This window comes from Petromyzon marinus, assembly GCF_048934315.1.
Source record: "Petromyzon marinus isolate PM22_M1 ecotype Great Lakes invasive population chromosome 76 unlocalized genomic scaffold, UKy_Petmar_22M1.pri1.0 chr76_unloc.2, whole genome shotgun sequence".
In the NCBI taxonomy this organism is placed as follows: domain Eukaryota; kingdom Metazoa; phylum Chordata; class Hyperoartia; order Petromyzontiformes; family Petromyzontidae; genus Petromyzon; species Petromyzon marinus.
In genome coordinates this window covers 721,125-736,992 of record NW_027422619.1, presented here as the reverse complement: position 1 = coordinate 736,992, position 15,868 = coordinate 721,125, and positions in this window count along the sequence as shown.

Genomic DNA, 15,868 nt, shown 5'->3' with positions numbered 1-15,868 from the left:
GAGATTAGTTCACACTCGGTGTTAGAAGGGAGTGAGATGGAACAGATGGAGATTAGTCCACACACGGTGTTAGAAGGGAGTGAGATGGAACAGATGGAGATTAGTCCACACACGGGGTAGAAGGTGGAGTGAGATGGAACAGATGGAGATTAGTCCACACACGGTGTTAGAAGGGAATGAGATGGAACAGATGGAGATTAGTCCACACACGGTGTTAGAAGGGAATGAGATGGAACAGATGGAGATTAGTCCACACACGGTGTTAGAAGGGAGTGAGATGGAACAGATGGAGATTAGTCCACACACGGGGTAGAAGGTGGAGTGAGATGGAACAGATGGAGATTAGTCCACACACGGTGTTAGAAGGTGGAGTGAGATGGAACAGATGGAGATTAGTCCACATACGGTGTTAGAAGGGAATGAGATGGAACAGATGGAGATTAGTCCACACACGGGGTAGAAGGTGGAGTGAGATGGAACAGATGGAGATTAGTCCACACACGGTGTTAGAAGGTGGAGTGAGATGGAACAGATGGAGATTAGTCCACACACGGTGTTAGAAGGGAGTGAGATGGAACAGATGGAGATTAGTCCACACGGTGTTAGAAGGGAGTGAGATGGAACAGATGGAGATTAGTCCACAGTGTCGAAGGGAGAGAGATGGAACAGATGGAGATTAGTCCACACATGGTGTAGAAGGGAGTGAGATGGAACAGATGGAGATTAGTCCACACACGGTGTAGAAGGGAGTGAGATGGAACAGATGGAGATTAGTTCACACACGGTGTTAGAAGGGAGTGAGATGGAACGGATGGCGATTAATCCACACATGGTGTAGAAGGTGGAGTGAGATGGAACAGATGGAGATTAGTCACACACTGGGTAGAAGGGAGTGAGATGGAACAGATGGAGATTAGTCCACACATGGGATAGAAGGGAGTGAGATGGAACAGATGGAGATTAGTCCACACACGGTGTTAGAAGGGAGTGAGATGGAACAGATGGAGATTAGTCCACACACGGGGTAGAAGGGAGTGAGATGGAACAGATGGAGATTAGTCCACACACGGTGTTAGAAGGGAGTGAGATGGAACAGATGGAGATTAGTCCACACACGGTGTTAGAAGGGAGTGAGATGGAACAGATGGAGATTAGTCCACACACGGTGTAGAAGGGAGTGAGATGGAACAGATGGAGATTAGTCCACACACGGTGTTAGAAGGGAGTGAGATGGAACAGATGGAGATTAGTCCACACACGGTGTAGAAGGGATTGAGATGGAACAGATGGAGATTAGTCCACACACGGTGTTAGAAGGGAGTGACATGGAACAGATGGAGGTTAGTCCACACACGGTGTTAGAAGGGAGTGAGATGGAACAGATGGAGATTAGTCCACACACGGTGTAGAAGGTGGAGTGAGATGGAACAGATGGAGATTAGTCCACACACGGGGTATAAGGGAGTGAGATGGAACACATGGAGATTAGTCCACACACGGTGTAGAAGGGAGTGAGATGGAACAGATGGAGATTAGTCCACACACGGGGTAGAAGGGAGCGAGATGGAACAGATGGAGATTCGTCCACACACGGTGTTAAAAGGTGGAGTGAGATGGAACAGATGGAGATTAGTCCACACACGGTGTTAGAAGGGAGCGAGATGGAACAGATGGAGATTAGTCCACACACGGTGTTAGAAGGGAGTGAGATGGAACAGATGGAGATTAGTCCACACACGGTGTTAGAAGGTGGAGTGAGATGGAACAGATGGAGATTAGTCCACACATGGTGTTAGAAGGGAGTGAGATGGAACAGATGGAGATTAGTCCACACACGGTGTTAGAAGGGAGCGAGATGGAACAGATGGAGATTAGTCCACACATGGTGTTAGAAGGGAGTGAGATGGAACAGATGGAGATTAGTCCACACATGGTGTTAGAAGGGAGTGAGATGGAACAGATGGAGATTAGTCCACACACGGTGTAGAAGGGAGTGAGATGGAACAGATGGAGATTAGTCCACACACGGTGTAGACGGGAGTGAGATGGAACAGATGGAGATTAGTCCACACACGGTGTAGAAGGGAGCGAGATGGAACAGATGGAGATTAGTCCACACACGGTGTTAGAAGGGAGTGAGATGGAACAGATGGAGATTAGTCCACACACAGTGTCGAAGGGAGTGAGATGGAACAGATGGAGATTAGTCCACACATGGTGTTAGAACGGAGTGAGATGGAACAGATGGAGATTAGTCCAAACACGGTGTAGAAGGGAGTGAGATGGAACAGATGGAGATTAGTCCACATGCGGTGTAGAAGGGAGTGAGATGGAACAGATGGAGATTAGTCCACACACGGTGTAGAAGGGAGTGAGATGGAACAGATGGAGATTAGTCCACACGCGGTGTAGAAGGGAGTGAGATGGAACAGATGGAGATTAGTCCACACACGGTGTAGAAGGGAGTGAGATGGAACAGATGGAGATTAGTTCACACTCGGTGTTAGAAGGGAGTGAGATGGAACAGATGGAGATTAGTCCACACACGGGGTAGAAGGGAGTGAGATGGAACAGATGGAGATTAGTTCACACTCGGTGTTAGAAGGGAGGCGAGATGGAACAGATGGAGATTAGTCCACACACGGTGTTAGAAGGGAGTGAGATGGAACAGATGGAGATTAGTCCACACACGGGGTAGAAGGTGGAGTGAGATGGAACAGATGGAGATTAGTCCACACACGGTGTAGAAGGGAGTGAGATGGAACAGATGGAGATTAGTCCACACACGGTGTAGAAGGGATTGAGATGGAACAGATGGAGATTAGTCCACACACGGTGTTAGAAGGGAGTGACATGGAACAGATGGAGGTTAGTCCACACACGGTGTTAGAAGGGAGTGAGATGGAACAGATGGAGATTAGTCCACACACGGTGTAGAAGGTGGAGTGAGATGGAACAGATGGAGATTAGTCCACACACGGGGTATAAGGGAGTGAGATGGAACAGATGGAGATTAGTCCACACACGGTGTAGAAGGGAGTGAGATGGAACAGATGGAGATTAGTCCACACACGGGGTAGAAGGGAGCGAGATGGAACAGATGGAGATTCGTCCACACACGGTGTTAAAAGGTGGAGTGAGATGGAACAGATGGAGATTAGTCCACACACGGTGTTAGAAGGGAGCGAGATGGAACAGATGGAGATTAGTCCACACACGGTGTAGAAGGGAGTGAGATGGAACAGATGGAGATTAGTCCACACACGGGGTAGAAGGAAGTGAGATGGAACAGATGGAGATTAGTCCACACACGGTGTTAGAAGGGAGTGAGATGGAACAGATGGAGATTAGTCCACACACGGTGTTAGAAGGTGGAGTGAGATGGAACAGATGGAGATTAGTCCACACACGGGGTAGAAGGGAGTGAGATGGAACAGATGGAGATTAGTCCACACACGGTGTTAGAAGGTGGAGTGAGATGGAACAGATGGAGATTAGTCCACACACGGTGTTAGAAGGGAGTGAGATGGAACAGATGGAGATTAGTCCACACACGGTGTTAGAGAAGGGAGTGAGATGGAACAGATGGAGATTAGTCCACACATGGGTAGAAGGTGGAGTGAGATGGAACAGATGGAGATTAGTCCACACACGGTGTAGAAGGTGGAGTGAGATGGAACAGATGGAGATTAGTCCACACACGGTGTTAGAAGGGAGTGAGATGGAACAGATGGAGATTAGTCCACACACGGTGTAGAAGGGAGTGAGATGGAACAGATGGAGATTAGTCCACACACGGGGTAGAAGGGTGTGAGATGGAACAGATGGAGATTAGTCCACACACGGTGTAGAAGGGAGTGAGATGGAACAGATGGAGTTCAGTCCACACACAGTGTCGAAGGGAGTGAGATGGAACAGATGGAGATTAGTCCACACACGGTGTAGAAGGGAGTGAGATGGAACAGATGGAGATTAGTCCACACATGGTGTTAGAAGGGAGTGAGATGGAACAGATGGAGATTAGTCCACACATGGTGTTAGAAGGGAGTGAGATGGAACAGATGGAGATTAGTCCACACACGGTGTAGAAGAGAGTGAGATGGAACAGATGGAGATTAGTCCACACACGGTGTAGACGGGAGTGAGATGGAACAGATGGAGATTAGTCCACACACGGTGTAGAAGGGAGCGAGATGGAACAGATGGAGATTAGTCCACACACGGTGTTAGAAGGGAGTGAGATGGAACAGATGGAGATTAGTCCACACACAGTGTCGAAGGGAGTGAGATGGAACAGATGGAGATTAGTCCACACATGGTGTTAGAACGGAGTGAGATGGAACAGATGGAGATTAGTCCAAACACGGTGTAGAAGGGAGTGAGATGGAACAGATGGAGATTAGTCCACACGCGGTGTAGAAGGGAGTGAGATGGAACAGATGGAGATTAGTCCACACACGGTGTAGAAGGGAGTGAGATGGAACAGATGGAGATTAGTCCACACGCGGTGTAGAAGGGAGTGAGATGGAACAGATGGAGATTAGTCCACACACGGTGTAGAAGGGAGTGAGATGGAACAGATGGAGATTAGTTCACACTCGGTGTTAGAAGGGAGTGAGATGGAACAGATGGAGATTAGTCCACACACGGGGTAGAAGGGAGTGAGATGGAACAGATGGAGATTAGTTCACACTCGGTGTTAGAAGGGAGTGAGATGGAACAGATGGAGATTAGTCCACACACGGTGTTAGAAGGGAGTGAGATGGAACAGATGGAGATTAGTCCACACACGGGGTAGAAGGTGGAGTGAGATGGAACAGATGGAGATTAGTCCACACACGGTGTTAGAAGGGAATGAGATGGAACAGATGGAGATTAGTCCACACACGGTGTTAGAAGGGAATGAGATGGAACAGATGGAGATTAGTCCACACACGGTGTTAGAAGGGAGTGAGATGGAACAGATGGAGATTAGTCCACACACGGGGTAGAAGGTGGAGTGAGATGGAACAGATGGAGATTAGTCCACACACGGTGTTAGAAGGTGGAGTGAGATGGAACAGATGGAGATTAGTCCACATACGGTGTTAGAAGGGAATGAGATGGAACAGATGGAGATTAGTCCACACACGGGGTAGAAGGTGGAGTGAGATGGAACAGATGGAGATTAGTCCACACACGGTGTTAGAAGGTGGAGTGAGATGGAACAGATGGAGATTAGTCCACACACGGTGTTAGAAGGGAGTGAGATGGAACAGATGGAGATTAGTCCACACGGTGTTAGAAGGGAGTGAGATGGAACAGATGGAGATTAGTCCACAGTGTCGAAGGGAGAGAGATGGAACAGATGGAGATTAGTCCACACATGGTGTAGAAGGGAGTGAGATGGAACAGATGGAGATTAGTCCACACACGGTGTAGAAGGGAGTGAGATGGAACAGATGGAGATTAGTTCACACACGGTGTTAGAAGGGAGTGAGATGGAACGGATGGCGATTAATCCACACATGGTGTAGAAGGTGGAGTGAGATGGAACAGATGGAGATTAGTCACACACTGGGTAGAAGGGAGTGAGATGGAACAGATGGAGATTAGTCCACACATGGGATAGAAGGGAGTGAGATGGAACAGATGGAGATTAGTCCACACACGGTGTTAGAAGGGAGTGAGATGGAACAGATGGAGATTAGTCCACACACGGGGTAGAAGGGAGTGAGATGGAACAGATGGAGATTAGTCCACACACGGTGTTAGAAGGGAGTGAGATGGAACAGATGGAGATTAGTCCACACACGGTGTTAGAAGGGAGTGAGATGGAACAGATGGAGATTAGTCCACACACGGTGTAGAAGGGAGTGAGATGGAACAGATGGAGATTAGTCCACACACGGTGTTAGAAGGGAGTGAGATGGAACAGATGGAGATTAGTCCACACACGGTGTAGAAGGGATTGAGATGGAACAGATGGAGATTAGTCCACACACGGTGTTAGAAGGGAGTGACATGGAACAGATGGAGGTTAGTCCACACACGGTGTTAGAAGGGAGTGAGATGGAACAGATGGAGATTAGTCCACACACGGTGTAGAAGGTGGAGTGAGATGGAACAGATGGAGATTAGTCCACACACGGGGTATAAGGGAGTGAGATGGAACACATGGAGATTAGTCCACACACGGTGTAGAAGGGAGTGAGATGGAACAGATGGAGATTAGTCCACACACGGGGTAGAAGGGAGCGAGATGGAACAGATGGAGATTCGTCCACACACGGTGTTAAAAGGTGGAGTGAGATGGAACAGATGGAGATTAGTCCACACACGGTGTTAGAAGGGAGCGAGATGGAACAGATGGAGATTAGTCCACACACGGTGTTAGAAGGGAGTGAGATGGAACAGATGGAGATTAGTCCACACACGGTGTTAGAAGGTGGAGTGAGATGGAACAGATGGAGATTAGTCCACACATGGTGTTAGAAGGGAGTGAGATGGAACAGATGGAGATTAGTCCACACACGGTGTTAGAAGGGAGCGAGATGGAACAGATGGAGATTAGTCCACACATGGTGTTAGAAGGGAGTGAGATGGAACAGATGGAGATTAGTCCACACATGGTGTTAGAAGGGAGTGAGATGGAACAGATGGAGATTAGTCCACACACGGTGTAGAAGGGAGTGAGATGGAACAGATGGAGATTAGTCCACACACGGTGTAGACGGGAGTGAGATGGAACAGATGGAGATTAGTCCACACACGGTGTAGAAGGGAGCGAGATGGAACAGATGGAGATTAGTCCACACACGGTGTTAGAAGGGAGTGAGATGGAACAGATGGAGATTAGTCCACACACAGTGTCGAAGGGAGTGAGATGGAACAGATGGAGATTAGTCCACACATGGTGTTAGAACGGAGTGAGATGGAACAGATGGAGATTAGTCCAAACACGGTGTAGAAGGGAGTGAGATGGAACAGATGGAGATTAGTCCACATGCGGTGTAGAAGGGAGTGAGATGGAACAGATGGAGATTAGTCCACACACGGTGTAGAAGGGAGTGAGATGGAACAGATGGAGATTAGTCCACACGCGGTGTAGAAGGGAGTGAGATGGAACAGATGGAGATTAGTCCACACACGGTGTAGAAGGGAGTGAGATGGAACAGATGGAGATTAGTTCACACTCGGTGTTAGAAGGGAGTGAGATGGAACAGATGGAGATTAGTCCACACACGGGGTAGAAGGGAGTGAGATGGAACAGATGGAGATTAGTTCACACTCGGTGTTAGAAGGGAGGCGAGATGGAACAGATGGAGATTAGTCCACACACGGTGTTAGAAGGGAGTGAGATGGAACAGATGGAGATTAGTCCACACACGGGGTAGAAGGTGGAGTGAGATGGAACAGATGGAGATTAGTCCACACACGGTGTTAGAAGGGAATGAGATGGAACAGATGGAGATTAGTCCACACACGGTGTTAGAAGGGAGTGAGATGGAACAGATGGAGATTAGTCCACACACGGGGTAGAAGGTGGAGTGAGATGGAACAGATGGAGATTAGTCCACACACGGTGTTAGAAGGTGGAGTGGGATGGAACAGATGGAGATTAGTCCACATACGGTGTTAGAAGGGAATGAGATGGAACAGATGGAGATTAGTCCACACACGGGGTAGAAGGTGGAGTGAGATGGAACAGATGGAGATTAGTCCACACACGGTGTTAGAAGGTGGAGTGAGATGGAACAGATGGAGATTAGTCCACACACGGTGTTAGAAGGGAGTGAGATGGAACAGATGGAGATTAGTCCACACGGTGTTAGAAGGGAGTGAGATGGAACAGATGGAGATTAGTCCACAGTGTCGAAGGGAGAGAGATGGAACAGATGGAGATTAGTCCACACATGGTGTAGAAGGGAGTGAGATGGAACAGATGGAGATTAGTCCACACACGGTGTAGAAGGGAGTGAGATGGAACAGATGGAGATTAGTTCACACACGGTGTTAGAAGGGAGTGAGATGGAACGGATGGCGATTAATCCACACATGGTGTAGAAGGTGGAGTGAGATGGAACAGATGGAGATTAGTCACACACTGGGTAGAAGGGAGTGAGATGGAACAGATGGAGATTAGTCCACACATGGGATAGAAGGGAGTGAGATGGAACAGATGGAGATTAGTCCACACACGGTGTTAGAAGGGAGTGAGATGGAACAGATGGAGATTAGTCCACACACGGGGTAGAAGGGAGTGAGATGGAACAGATGGAGATTAGTCCACACGGTGTTAGAAGGGAGTGAGATGGAACAGATGGAGATTAGTCCACACACGGTGTTAGAAGGGAGTGAGATGGAACAGATGGAGATTAGTCCACACACGGTGTAGAAGGGAGTGAGATGGAACAGATGGAGATTAGTCCACACACGGTGTAGAAGGGATTGAGATGGAACAGATGGAGATTAGTCCACACACGGTGTTAGAAGGGAGTGAGATGGAACAGATGGAGATTAGTCCACACGGTGTTAGAAGGGAGTGAGATGGAACAGATGGAGATTAGTCCACAGTGTCGAAGGGAGAGAGATGGAACAGATGGAGATTAGTCCACACATGGTGTAGAAGGGAGTGAGATGGAACAGATGGAGATTAGTCCACACACGGTGTAGAAGGGAGTGAGATGGAACAGATGGAGATTAGTTCACACACGGTGTTAGAAGGGAGTGAGATGGAACGGATGGCGATTAATCCACACATGGTGTAGAAGGTGGAGTGAGATGGAACAGATGGAGATTAGTCACACACTGGGTAGAAGGGAGTGAGATGGAACAGATGGAGATTAGTCCACACATGGGATAGAAGGGAGTGAGATGGAACAGATGGAGATTAGTCCACACACGGTGTTAGAAGGGAGTGAGATGGAACAGATGGAGATTAGTCCACACACGGGGTAGAAGGGAGTGAGATGGAACAGATGGAGATTAGTCCACACACGGTGTTAGAAGGGAGTGAGATGGAACAGATGGAGATTAGTCCACACACGGTGTTAGAAGGGAGTGAGATGGAACAGATGGAGATTAGTCCACACACGGTGTAGAAGGGAGTGAGATGGAACAGATGGAGATTAGTCCACACACGGTGTAGAAGGGATTGAGATGGAACAGATGGAGATTAGTCCACACACGGTGTTAGAAGGGAGTGACATGGAACAGATGGAGGTTAGTCCACACACGGTGTTAGAAGGGAGTGAGATGGAACAGATGGAGATTAGTCCACACACGGTGTAGAAGGTGGAGTGAGATGGAACAGATGGAGATTAGTCCACACACGGGGTATAAGGGAGTGAGATGGAACAGATGGAGATTAGTCCACACACGGTGTAGAAGGGAGTGAGATGGAACAGATGGAGATTAGTCCACACACGGGGTAGAAGGGAGCGAGATGGAACAGATGGACATTCGTCCACACACGGTGTTAAAAGGTGGAGTGAGATGGAACAGATGGAGATTAGTCCACACACGGTGTTAGAAGGGAGCGAGATGGAACAGATGGAGATTAGTCCACACACGGTGTTAGAAGGGAGTGAGATGGAACAGATGGAGATTAGTCCACACACGGTGTTAGAAGGTGGAGTGAGATGGAACAGATGGAGATTAGTCCACACATGGTGTTAGAAGGGAGTGAGATGGAACAGATGGAGATTAGTCCACACACGGTGTTAGAAGGGAGTGAGATGGAACAGATGGAGATTAGTCCACACATGGTGTTAGAAGGGAGTGAGATGGAACAGATGGAGATTAGTCCACACACGTGGTAGAAGGGAGTGAGATGGAACAGATGGAGATTAGTCCACACACGGTGTTAGAAGGTGGAGTGAGATGGAACAGATGGAGATTAGTCCACACACGGTGTTAGAAGGGAGTGAGATGGAACAGATGGAGATTAGTCCACACACGGTGTTAGAAGGGAGTGAGATGGAACAGATGGAGATTAGTCCACACACGGTGTTAGAAGGGAGTGAGATGGAACAGATGGAGATTAGTCCACACACGGTGTTAGAAGGGAGTGAGATGGAACAGATGGAGATTAGTCCACACACGGTGTTAGAGAAGGGAGTGAGATGGAACAGATGGAGATTAGTCCACACACGGTGTTAGAAGGGAATGAGATGGAACAGATGGAGATTAGTCCACACACGGTGTTAGAAGGGAGTGAGATGGAACAGATGGAGTTTAGTCCACACACGGTGTTAGAAGTGAGTGAGATGGAACAGATGGAGATTAGTCCACACACGGGGTAGAAGGTGCAGTGAGATGGAACAGATGGAGATTAGTCCACACACGGTGTAGAAGGGAGTGAGATGGAACAGATGGAGATTAGTCCACACACGGTGTAGAAGGGAGTGAGATGGAACAGATGGAGATTAGTCCACAGTGTAGAAGGGAGTGAGATGGAACAGATGGAGATTAGTCCACACATGGTGTTAGAAGGGATTGAGATGGAACAGATGGAGATTAGTCCACACACGGTGTAGAAGGGAGTGAGATGGAACAGATGGAGATTAGTCCACACACGGTGTAGAAGGGAGTGAGGTGGAACAGATGGAGATTAGTCCACACGGGGTAGAAGGGAGTGAGATGGAACAGATGGAGATTAGTCCACACATGGTGTTAGGAGGGAGTGAGATGGAACAGATGGAGATTAGTCCACACACGGTGTAGAAGGGAGTGAGGTGGAACAGATGGAGATTAGTCCACCCACGGGGTAGAAGGGAGTGAGATGGAACAGATGGAGATTAGTCCACACGGGGTAGAAGGGAGTGAGATGGAACAGATGGAGATTAGTCCACACATGGTGTTAGAAGGGAGTGAGATGGAACAGATGGAGATTAGTCCACACATGGTGTTAGAAGGGAGTGAGATGGAACAGATGGAGATTAGTCCACACAGGATGTTAGAACGGAGTGAGATGGAACAGATGGAGATTAGTCCACACATGGTGTTAGAAGGGAGTGAGATGGAACAGATGGAGATTAGTCCACACTCGGTGTTAGAAGGGAGCCAGATGGAACAGATGGAGATTAGTCCACACACGGGGTAGAAGTTGGAGTGAGATGGAACAGATGGAGATTAGTCCCTACACGGTGTTAGAAGGGAGTGAGATGGAACAGATGGAGATTAGTCAACACACGTTGTTAAAAGGGAGTGAGATGGAATAGATGGAGATTAGTCCACACACGGGTAGAAGGGAGTGAGATGGAACAGATGGAGATTAGTCCACACATGGTGTTAGAAGGGAGTGAGATGGAACAGATGGAGATTAGTCCACACACGGGGTAGAAGGGAGTGAGATGGAACAGATGGAGATTAGTCCACACACGGTGTTAGAAGGGAGCGAGATGGAACAGATGGAGATTAGTCCACACACGGTGTAGAAGGGAGTGAGATGGAACAGATGGAGATTAGTCCACACACGGTGTAGAAAGGAGTGAGATGGAACAGATGGAGATTAGTCCACACACGGAGTTAGAAGGGAGTGAGATGGAACAGATGGAGATTAGTCCACACACGGTGTTAGAAGGGAGTGAGATGGAACAGATGGAGATTAGTCTACACACGGGTAGAAGAGAGTGAGATGGAACAGATGGAGATTAGTCCACACATGGTGTTAGAAGGGAGTGAGATGGAACAGATGGAGATTATTCCACACACGGTGTTAGAAGTGAGTGAGATGGAACAGATGGAGATTAGTCCACACACGGTGTTAGAAGGGAGTGAGATGGAACAGATGGAGATTAGTCCACAGTGTAGAAGGGGGTGTGATGGAACAGATGGAGATTAGTCTACACATGGTGTTAGAAGATTGAGTGAGATGGAACAGATGGAGATTAGTCCACACACGGCGTAGAAGGGATTGAGATGGAACAGATGGAGATTAGTCCACACACGGTGTTAGAAGTTGGAGGGAGATGGAACAGATGGAGATTAGTCCACACACGGTGTAGAAGGGAGTGAGATGGAACAGATGGAGATTAGTCCACACGCGGTGTTAGAAGGGAGTGAGATGGAACAGATGGAGATTAGTCCGCACACGGTGTAGAAGGTCGAGTGAGATGGAACAGATGGAGATTAGTCCACACACGGTGTAGAAGGTCGAGCGAGATGGAACAGATGGAGATTAGTCCACACACGGTGTTAGAAGGGAGTGAGATGTAACAGATGGAGATTAGTCCACACACGGTGTAGAAGGGAGTGGGTTGGAACAGATGGAGATTAGTCCACACTCGGTGTAGAAGGGAGTGAGATGGAACAGATGGAGATTAGTCCACACACGGTGTAGAAGGTGGAGTGAGATGTAACAGATGGAGATTAGTCCACACACGGTGTAGAAGGGAGTGGGTTGGAACAGGTGGAGATTAGTCCACACACGGTGTTAGAAGGGAGTGAGATGGAACAGATGGAGATTAGTCCACACACGGTGTAGACGGGAGTGAGATGGAACAGATGGAGATTAGTCCACACACGGGGTAGAAGGGAGTGAGATGGAACAGATGGAGATTAGTCCACACACGGTGTTAGAAGGGAGTGAGATGGAACAGATGGAGATTAGTCCACACACGGTGTTAGAAGGGAGTGAGATGGAACAGATGGAGATTAGTCCACACGGTGTTAGAAGGTGGAGTGAGATGGAACAGATGGAGATTAGTCCACACACGGTGTTAGAAGTTGGAGGGAGATGGAACAGATGGAGATTAGTCCGCACACGGTGTAGAAGGTCGAGTGAGATGGAACAGATGGAGATTAGTCCACACACGGTGTTAGAAGGGAGTGAGATGGAACAGATGGAGATTAGTCCACACACGGTGTAGAAGGGAGTGAGATGGAACAGATGGAGATTAGTCCACACACGGTGTTAGAAGGTGGAGTGAGATGGAACAGATGGAGATTAGTCCACACACGGTGTTAGAAGGGAGTGAGATGGAACAGATGGAGATTAGTCCACACACGGTGTAGAAGGGAGTGAGATGGAACAGATGGAGATTAGTCCACACACGGTGTTAGAAGGGAGTGAGATGGAACAGATGGAGATTAGTCCACACACGGGGTAGAATGTGGAGTGAGATGGAACAGATGGAGATTAGTCCACACACGGGGTAGGAGGGAGCGAGATGGAACAGATGGAGATTAGTCCACACACGGTGTAGAAGGGAGCGAGATGGAACAGATGGAGATTAGTCCACACACGGTGTTAGAAGGGAGTGAGATGGAACAGATGGAGATTAGTCCACACACGGTGTTAGAAGGTGGAGTGAGATGGAACAGATGGAGATTAGTCCACACACGGTTTTAGAAGGGAGTGAGATGGAACAGATGGAGATTAGTCCACACACGGTGTTAGAAGGGAGTGAGATGGAACAGATGGAGATTAGTCCACACACGGGATAGAAGGGAGTGAGATGGAACAGATGGAGATTAGTCCACACACGGTGTAGAAGGGAGTGAGATGGAACAGATGGAGATTAGTCCACACACGGTTTTAGAAGGGAGTGAGATGGAACAGATGGAGATTAGTCCACACACGGGGTAGGTGGAGTGAGATGGAACAGATTGAGATTAGTCCACACACGGTGTTAGACGGGAGTGAGATGGAACAGATGGAGATTAGTCCACACACGGTGTTAGAAGGTGGAGTGAGATGGAACAGATGGAGATTAGTCCACACACGGTGTTAGAACAGAGTGAGATGGAACAGATGGAGATTAGTCCACACACGGTGTAGAAGGTGGAGTGAGATGGAACAGATGGAGATTAGTCCACACACGGTGTTAAAAGGGAGTGAGATGGAACAGATGGAGATTAGTCCACACACGGTGTAGAAGGGAGTGAGATGGAACAGATGGAGATTAGTCCACACACGGGGTAGAAGGGAGCGAGATGGAACAGATGGAGATTCGTCCACACACGGTGTTAAAAGGTGGAGTGAGATGGAACAGATGGAGATTAGTCCACACACGGTGTTAGAAGGGAGCGAGATGGAACAGATGGAGATTAGTCCACACACGGTGTTAGAAGGTGGAGTGAGATGGAACAGATGGAGATTAGTCCACACACGGTGTTAGAAGGGAGTGAGATGGAACAGATGGAGATTAGTCCACACACGGTGTTAGAAGGGAGTGAGATGGAACAGATGGAGATTAGTCCACACACGGTGTAGACGGGAGTGAGATGGAACAGATGGAGATTAGTCCACACACGGGAAGAAGGGAGTGAGATGGAACAGATGGAGATTAGTCCACACACGGGTAGAAGGGAGTGAGATGGAACAGATGGAGATTAGTCCACACATGGTGTTAGAAGGGAGTGAGATGGAACAGATGGAGATTAGTCCACACATGGTGTTAGAAGGGAGTGAGATGGAACAGATGGAGATTAGTCCACACACGGGGTAGAAGGGAGTGAGATGGAACAGATGGAGATTAGTCCACACACGGTGTTAGAAGGGAGCGAGATGGAACAGATGGAGATTAGTCCACACACGGTGTAGAAGGGAGTGAGATGGAACAGATGGAGATTAGTCCACACACGGTGTAGAAGGGAGTGAGATGGAACAGATGGAGATTAGTCCACACACGGAGTTAGAAGGGAGTGAGATGGAACAGATGGAGATTAGTCCACACACGGTGTTGGAAGTGAGTGAGATGGAACAGATGGAGATTAGTCCACACACGGTGTAGAAGGGAGTGAGATGGAACAGATGGAGATTAGTCTACACACGGGTAGAAGGGAGTGAGATGGAACAGATGGATATTAGTCCACACACGGTGTTAGAAGGGAGTGAGATGGAACAGATGGAGATTAGTCCACACATGGTGTTAGAAGGGAGTGAGATGGAACAGATGGAGATTATTCCACACACGGTGTTAGAAGTGAGTGAGATGGAACAGATGGAGATTAGTCCACACACGGTGTTAGAAGGGAGTGAGATGGAACAGATGGAGATTAGTCCACAGTGTAGAAGGGGGTGTGATGGAACAGATGGAGATTAGTCCACACACGGCGTAGAAGGGATTGAGATGGAACAGATGGAGATTAGTCCACACACGGTGTTAGAAGTTGGAGGGAGATGGAACAGATGGAGATTAGTCCACACACGGTGTAGAAGGGAGTGAGATGGAACAGATGGAGATTAGTCCACACGCGGTGTTAGAAGGGAGTGAGATGGAACAGATGGAGATTAGTCCGCACACGGTGTAGAAGGTCGAGTGAGATGGAACAGATGGAGATTAGTCCACACACGGTGTAGAAGGTCGAGCGAGATGGAACAGATGGAGATTAGTCCACACACGGTGTTAGAAGGGAGTGAGATGTAACAGATGGAGATTAGTCCACACACGGTGTAGAAGGGAGTGGGTTGGAACAGATGGAGATTAGTCCACACTCGGTGTAGAAGGGAGTGAGATGGAACAGATGGAGATTAGTCCACACACGGTGTAGAAGGTGGAGTGAGATGTAACAGATGGAGATTAGTCCACACACGGTGTAGAAGGGAGTGGGTTGGAACAGGTGGAGATTAGTCCACACACGGTGTTAGAAGGGAGTGAGATGGAACAGATGGAGATTAGTCCACACACGGTGTAGACGGGAGTGAGATGGAACAGATGGAGATTAGTCCACACACGGGGTAGAAGGGAGTGAGATGGAACAGATGGAGATTAGTCCACACACGGTGTTAGAAGGGAGTGAGATAAAACAGATGGAGATTAGTCCACACACGGTGTTAGAAGGGAGTGAGATGGAACAGATGGAGATTAGTCCACACGGTGTTAGAAGGTGGAGTGAGATGGAACAGATGGAGATTAGTCCACACACGGTGTTAGAAGTT